General features: G+C 35.9%; 1 pseudogene; it reads left to right on the top strand.

Annotated features, from left to right (window-relative positions):
* Positions 1–4,478: 4,478 nt before the first annotated feature.
* Positions 4,479–7,954, top strand: LOC118926499 (60S ribosomal protein L4-like; annotated as a pseudogene).
* The last annotated feature ends 608 nt before the right edge of the window (positions 7,955–8,562 follow it).

Below are 8,562 nucleotides of genomic sequence, written 5' to 3'. Positions count from 1 at the left end.
TATTTTTACAGTTTCCATTACAGTGGAAAACCCCTATTTGCATTAAAAGTAATTGTCCTTTCAATATAAAATTATACTGATAAATCATTTTAAAGTAACACATTTCCCTCAAAGAGATGAAATAGGAAAATGAAGTGGTAATAATGTGTCTAATTTATAAGTAAACCATATGACTACAACTTTTTTCATTTTGTTACTATGACAAACAGGAGAAATTTATCATGTTTTTAACAGATACCAGTTGTTAGCCAATCTGATTTATCTTCTTAATTTTTTGTCATGTAGGTGAAATTTCTATTCTTCTTCATGTTGGAGACTAAACTGTGATGACTAAATAGAACAGAATAAACAAACAAATACAAGATTAATTTGCTACAACCCTCCTCAAGATGTGAGACACATTTTATGCCCTCATGTATATTCAGGGCCCAGGTTAGCAATAAAATGTACGAAGTAGTTATAAAAAATGACAAGAAAGAAGATAAGATATATTTCAGGGCAATTCTCAAATCCAGTTTTTTCTTGTTTTCTCACATCATTCAATTCGCTAAAGATCTGTTCCTTATTATATAAGAATAAATATAACATTTTAGATATAAAATAGGTAAAGCAAATTCTCTGTCCTCAAGAAATTTGCAACAGAGAGAAAGACACTTTAATATAACACTGTAGTGTGATACAATCTAATGAATACCCAAAGATGCAAGGTCAATGCTATAAAAGATCTGAGAAGTGCTGTGGGAGGTCAGAAGGACTGTGACTACTAAGCCTGGCTTCTGGAGAAGAACCACAAATAAGCTCTGTTACCCACCCTTGAGGATTAAGCAGGATGTATCCTGTGGAAAAGAGGTGGAAAAGAAAAGGGAACTGTTTTGGAAGGTAAACAGAGGTTGGATTGAAAGGAACATAGACTGTATGACAATGATTAGTGGGAGGAAAAATTTGGAATAAAAAATTGGAACTGCATTGTCACAAACTTTACAAACCACATAGGAACTTGGCTGTAATCATGGAGACTTTAGAGTGCTACTGGGTAATTTAAAAGGGAATGTGGTAGTCAGAATTTTATTAAAAAGTAAAACAAATAATAAAACTGAGGGTTCTTGGGAGACTGAATTGGGGAATGGCAGAATATAGACATAAGGAATTAAGCATGAAGGCTGGAAATATTTACTTTTGACTAAATTGCTGAATTGAGTCATGCTAAATATAGTTTGCGTGTCTTAAGAGAGCCTAGTGTTCCCAAATTATTATTATTCACTTAACCTAGAATCACTACAGTTTTATGAATGCAAGTACAGTTATAAAGAAAAACAGACACATTGAAAGTTATCAATATGGTACAAGTAAATTCTTCTATCCTTCCGTCTCTTGTAGACTTCGTAAGATGATAGGAGCACGGTAAGTTCATGACATATAATGTAATAATGATTCTTAAATCATGTAAATTTCATGGAGAATTATATACATATATGTTTATATATATGAATATATATTTTTTAATTCATTTACAACTAACAGAAATATAGTTTTGTAAGTACTAATTAATGTTCAGAAATATTTCTCAAACTTTTATAGTTTGATTAAAAAAATTATTTAACTGTACCTTGATACACCTGATCTGCAAAACTTATTTAAAATATCAAGCAATTTTTGAAAGAGAAAAGAATATTTTACTATGGGAAGATGTGAATTTAATTCAGTCAAATTCCATGAAGTTTAAATGATGTCAAATTAAGCATTAAGTGTCTTTGAATCCTTACTGCAAACTGGCAAAGTTGATTGAACTAGATTAAAAATAGAAATTGTTTGGGATAGGTTATTCTTTCTTTTATGTAGTAAATTATAATATATAGAATACTATGTGCTTCCAATGTTCAAATTATGTTTCCCAACCTTCATGTTAAAAGTTATAAAGGTGAAGGTAGTGCAATGGTTTTTAAAGAGGGAACAAAAGTTGCTGCAAAATATGAGTAAAATGAAAATATAAAATATTTTATTGGAGAAACAAAAAGCCTTTAAAAAAGACACACATCTCATTGTATTTAGAAAACAAAAGATACTAATAATTTGGCATAAAACAGTTCATAAAATCATATAAGCAAGTATTTAGTACATTCCTAAGATTTTTCACTGGGTTATTTAGCAAATCAGTTTGTTTTTCAAAGCAAGCATGAGTTTTAAACTTTAAGTGTAATTACAGCAAGACATAACAAACGATTTTGAAGCAAACTGGCTTAATTCAAGCAAAATAGACTGATTTTCAAACTACCAGTTGTTGAATTGTTTTGTCAAGTAAAAGTTTTGACTCTCTGCCACTCTTTTAATTTTCTAACACCATTTGTTCATACATTGATTCATTCATCCACTCATTCAAAAGCTATGTATATGGCATTGATTATCTGCCATGATTTTTGCAGCACTATGTATACAATGGTGAGTAGGACAAGCTCAGAAGTTGCCCTTACAGGTTTTCAGTCAAGTAAGTGGAGATCCTGTCATTTGAAATGGGTAAAAGAGCATGGATGAGTGTATTTTGAAACAAACATTTACAGAATGGAGAGATGTTGGAGTGATTAAGTACAGCTTGTGAGGGAGACAAACAGGACATGAAACTGAAAAGCTAGAGTAATTCATTCATATTAATTGCGGGGACCTTATGTCTCAGGCAGTGTGCTAAGATTATAGTGTGGATCACTTAGGAGGTTGTTTAATTGGTCCATGAGAGATCTAGTGGCAACTTGGATCAGGATGGTTGTGGTGGATAGAAATGTGGAAAACAGATGAGAAAACAAAATTTTGAGCATGTTCTAGAATAAGAAATAATCTTTACACTTCAACACAATGCGTGCACACATGGGCACATACACAAACACTAGCCCATGTAAATCTATAATGAAGATAAATATTTGTGACTTGAAATTTCCTTGGATTTTTTTCAGCTTCAGTTTTCTATATTCTTTTTCATTAAAATAAAAAGTGATGATCCTGCCGCATTTAACTGATATGAAATTTGGGACCTGCAGTTTGGAAAATGCTGGATAGATAATTAAGATAATTAAGAATGAAAATAAAATCCTTAATTTATTGATTAAAGGAGTAGGAGATGATGAAGGAAATGTATCAAGCTTGGCTCTGAAGCATTTTGCTTCAGTAACTGAGTAGACTAGGTTTTGGAATGAATTTATGAGTTTGATTGTGGACAAGTTGACTTTGAAGTTATTTGGAGACATCCAAGGCTATGTGTCAAGTGGGCAGTCTGACTCATGGTGCCCAGGGCTCAGTGCAACAGCCTGATGTGGAGGTGTTGAGCCATTAGTCATCTGCATACTCACTGCTCTATAGATGTGGAAGCTTCATGTAGGAAGAGATCAGATAATAAGATGAAGAGAAGGCTGAGGCGCAAGCTTTGAGGAGCTCCCGACCATAATGGCTGCTTGCAACTGTAAGGACACAGGAGGGAGCATTTAAAGAACCAGGAGAAAATGGGGCACAGGTTGCTCCAGTAATGTGAGCAGTAGAAGGAAAGAATTCAGTTAAATGACAAGGTGATCATTGATGACATTTTAGTACAGTAACAAAGGTGGAAACCAGATTGTAGTGTGCTCAGCAGTGTGTGTTTGGTGAGAAAAGAAGAAAAAGCAAACACTTCTTAGACATCTGGCTGTGAAGCAGAAGAGGACACTGAGGTGGGAGACAGTTGGCACCAGATGGTACAGGGCCTTGTTTGTTTTGTTAGGGAAATTGGAATCTGTCCCATCATCACTGGGAGCCAACACATTTTTACATAGGAGTGTGATATAACTTTTGTGTGGTAGGTAATTACCTTTGGTGACAGCGTGCAAGATGGGTAAGCCATGTTTGGAATGAGACTGGCAGCAGGCAAGCTCTTTGGAAGTCTATTCCTTAATCCTAGGAAGAGAGGACAGTAATTGAACATCATTTAAATGAGATATGTTATCATAAAGTAACTGAAAGTCTGAGTTTCTTTCTCATGCTTTGTCTCTACATACTTACACCAAATCAATTTCTTCACTTCCATTTTATATGTTGCTAGATTAAAAAAAAATTCCTACAGAGGAGACTTTATTCCCTCCCCTAAGGTATTTTAAAATGAAACATGCTCTCAATATAATAATTATTGGAAGAAGTGGAGCAGTTTCAGAAAGAACTAGTGGGAAACAAAAATAATTAATTTTCAAAACTGAAGGCAGGAAGACAACTGACAGGTTCTGAATCTACTCAAGATTTCAGTTTATTTCCCATTAACAATTCATTTACTGAAGGAACAAAATTATGGTACATTTCAGTACATTTAAAAATTAATCTGAAAATTAGGATAATAAAATTCTTTCTTTTAATTGACACAGAAAGCAACTGAGAGCTCCTAATACTCTATGTATTATTCATTTTATAAAATACTAGGGTTTTTTCTGGAGGAGTTGATGGGTTCAGAGGAACCTTCTCCTTTCCCCTCCATGGCTTCTGCTTGTCCACTGCTATCGGTGTACTCTAAAAAGGGGGAGGCATCTGACAAAAATGCCAATTTGCCTGATGAGTTCAAGGCTCCCATCCCACCAGATATTATGAACTTTATTCACACCAACCTGCACAAAATCAACAGACAGTCCTACGCTGTCAGTGAGTTAGCAGGTCACCAAGCCAGTGTCAGGGTACTGGTAGAGCTGTGGCTTGAATTCCCAGAGTTTGAAGTGGTAGCGACACCATCCTGGCCAGGGCACTTTTGGTAATGTGTGTCATGGGCAATGCATGCTTGTACCAGCCAAGACCTGGCATCACAGAGTGAACACAACAGAGAAGCAGTATGCCACCTGCTTTGCCCTGGCTGCCTTGGCTCACCAGCACTGGTCATGCTAAAGGTCACTGTATTGAGAAAGTTACTGAACTTCCTTTGATGGTTGAAGATAAAATGTAAGGCTACAAAAAGACCAAGGACCAATTAGACAAAACAAAGAAATACAAGGAATCCAGATTGGTAAAGGAGAAGTTAAACTGTCACTATTTGCAGATGACATGATATTGTACATAAAAAACCCTAAAGACTCCACTCCAAAACTACTAGAGCTAATATCGGAATTCAGCAAAGTTGCAGGAAACAAAATTAACACACAGAAATATGTGGCTTTCCTATATACTAACAATAAACTAATAGAAAGAGAAATCAGGAAGACAATTCCATTCACAATAGCATCAAAAAGAATAAAATACCTAGGAATAAACCTAACCAAGGAAGTGAAAGACCTATACCCTGAGAACTACAAGACACTCTTAAGATAAATTAAAGAGGTAACTCACAAATGGAAACTCATCCCATGCTCCTGGCTAGGAAGAATTAATATCATGAAAATGGCCATCCTGCCAAAGCAATACACAGATTCGATAAATCCCTATCAAACTACCAAGAGCATTCTTCAATGAATTAGAATAAATAGTTCAAAAATACATATGGAAACACCAAAGATCCCAAATAGCTAAAGCAATCCTGAGAAGGAAGAATAAAGCGGGGAGGATCTCACTCCCCAACTTCAAGATCTACTACAAAGCCACAGTAATCAAGACAATTTGGTACTGGCACAAGAACAGAGCCATAGACCAATGGAACAGAATAGAGACTCCAAACGTTAACCCAAACATATATGGTCAACTAATATTCGATAAAGGGGTCATGGACATACAATGGGGAAATGACAGTCTCTTCAACAGATGGTGCTGGCAAAACTGGACAGCTACATGTAAGAGAATGAAACTGGATCACTGTCTAACCCCATAAACAAAAGTAAATTCGAAATGGATCAAAGACTTGAATGTAAGTCATGAAACCATAAAACTCGTAGAAAAAAACATAGGCAAAAATCTCTTAGACATAAATATGAGTGACCTCTTCTTGAACATATCTCCCCAGGCAAGGGAAACAAAAGCAAAAATGAACAAATGGGACTATATCAAGCTGAAAAGCTTCTGTACAGCAAAACACACCACCAATAGAACAAAAAGGTATCCTACAGTATGGGAGAATATATTCATAAATGACAGATCCGATAAAGGGTTGACATCCAAAATATATAAAGAGCTCACACACCTCAACAAACAAAAAGCAAATAATCCAATTAAAAAATGGGCAGAGGAGCTGAATAGACAGTTCTCTAAAGAAGAAATTCAGATGGCCAACAGACACATGAAAAGATGCTCCACATCACTTGTCATCAGAGAAATGCAAATTAAAACCACAATGAGATCTCGCACCAGTAAGGATGGCTACCGTCCAAAAGACAAACAACAACAAATGTTGGCGAGGTTGTGGAGAAAGGGGAACTCTCCTACACTGCTGGTGGGAATGTAAACTAGGTCAACCATTGTGGAAAGCAGTATGGAAGTTCCTCAAAATACTCAAAATAGAAATACCATTTGACCCAGGAATTCCACTTCTAGGAATTTACCCTAAGAATGGAGCACTCCAGTTTGAAAAAGACAGATGCACCCCTATGTTTATCGCTGCACTATTTACAATAGCCAAGATATGGAAGCAACCTAAATGTCCATCAGTAGATGAATGGATAAAGAAGATGTCGTACATATACACAATGGAATATTACGCAGCCATAAGAAAAAAACAAATCCTACCATTTGCAACAACATGGATGGAGCTAGAGGGTATTATGCTCAGTGAAATAAGCCAGGCAGAGAAAGACAAGTAACAAATGATATCACTCATATGTGGATTATAAGAACAAAAGAAAACTGAAGGAACAAAACAGCAGCAGAAGCACAGAACCCAAGAATGGACTAATAGTTACCAAAGGGAAAGGGACTGGGGAGGACGGGTGGGAAGGGAGGGATAAGGGCAGGAAAAAAAGAAAGGGGGCATTACGATTAGCATGTATAGTGTGTGTGGGGGCACGGGGAGGGCTGTGCAGCACAGAGAAGACAAGTAGTGATTTTACAGCTTCTTACTATGTTGATGGACAGTGACTGTGAACGGGGATGTGGCGGGGACTTGGTGAAGGGGGGAGCCTAGTAAACATAATGCCCTTCATGTAATTATAGATTAATGATACCAAAATTAAAGCTAAAAAATAAAAAAATAAAGTAAAATAAAATAAAAAATAAATAAAAAGACCAAGGAGGCCATTTTGCTTCTTAAGAAACTTAAGGTTTGGAATAATATCAAAAAAGATTATATCTCTTAGCAGATGGGAAATGGCAAGGGCAAAATGAGAAATCATTGTTGTATCCAGCACAGGAGACCCTGCACCACCTATAATGTGGACAAGAGGATCATCAAGGCCTTCAGAAACATCCCTGGAATTACTTTGCTTAATGTCAGCAAACTGAACATTCTGAAACTTGCTCCTGGTGGGCATGTGGGACATTTCTGTATGTGGACTGAAAATGCTTACCACAAGTTAGATTATCTGCATGGCACTTGGTGTAAAGCTGCCTCCATTAAGAGTAACTACAACCTTCCCATATGCAAGATGCTCAATACAGACCTTAGCAGAATCTTCAAAAGCCCAGAGACCCAAAGGGTCCTCTGAGCTCCACACAAGAAGAGTTTTTGCAGAGTCCTCAAGAAAAATCACCGGAACCTCTCATAATCCTGTTGAAGCTAACCCCACATGCAGAGACCATGTTCCAGAACACAATTCTTTGTCAGGCCCAGAATCACACACTCTGGAATGAAAAGGCAGCAGCAGTACAGGAGCCAAATCAGGTGAGAGGGAGATTCCATGTAGCAGGGAAGAAAGGAAAGAAGGCTCTTGGTTTTAAGAAGCAGAAGTCATAAAAAAAAGCTGCAGCAACCAAGACACCAGCAACTGAGAAGACTACTCCTGAAAAGAAACCTACCAAAAAGAAGACAAGAAAGCTGCTGCATGAATTTGAATTTGTTTGTTCCATAAAGGTCAAATCGTTTTGGATGGCTAATTTTGAATAAAGACGTGTTCAAAGAGGCAGTAAGAAAAAAAAGTAGTGGGGCAACTAAAAACCTTAGTCTAGATAAAATTATGCTTTCCTCTTCAATTAAAGTGTTGAAACTTTGAAATGATTAACCATAAGTAATAAAAAAAAAAATCCACTCCAAGTACATGTTTTCAGTTTTTTTTTCTTTAGCTTCCCCAAGACAATTTTCCATAACAGGAGGACGTGCCAATAACATTTTGAAAATAGACAGTATTATAGAATTAATGAATAACATTCCAGAAATATAAATTTGACTTAGCTAAAGGGCATAAAAATAAAATTTTCAGTATGAGCTCAAATGATCTAGAATGTAGTTTAAACAAAGCAGAGAGAAAATAAATGTATAAAATATTATTTAAAATATGAAAGTTATTATATATTTAACAATTTTACCTTCTTAACATAAATGTATGGAGCCAGACCCTGTCAACAAGGCATTTAACTTCCATTGCAATAGTGGACATGGAGTTTTACTGACAGTCCTTAGAAAGGGAGAAGGAAAAGTAAACAGTATTATATTATTCAAGGAAAGAAAATGGTTTAAGAATAAGAAGAAAGGGAATAGATTTTGTGCTTTTTTTG

This window comes from Manis pentadactyla, chromosome 3 (assembly GCF_030020395.1).
Source record: "Manis pentadactyla isolate mManPen7 chromosome 3, mManPen7.hap1, whole genome shotgun sequence".
NCBI classification, from domain to species: Eukaryota; Metazoa; Chordata; class Mammalia; order Pholidota; family Manidae; genus Manis; species Manis pentadactyla.
This window is presented reverse-complemented; position numbering and strand designations above follow the sequence as displayed.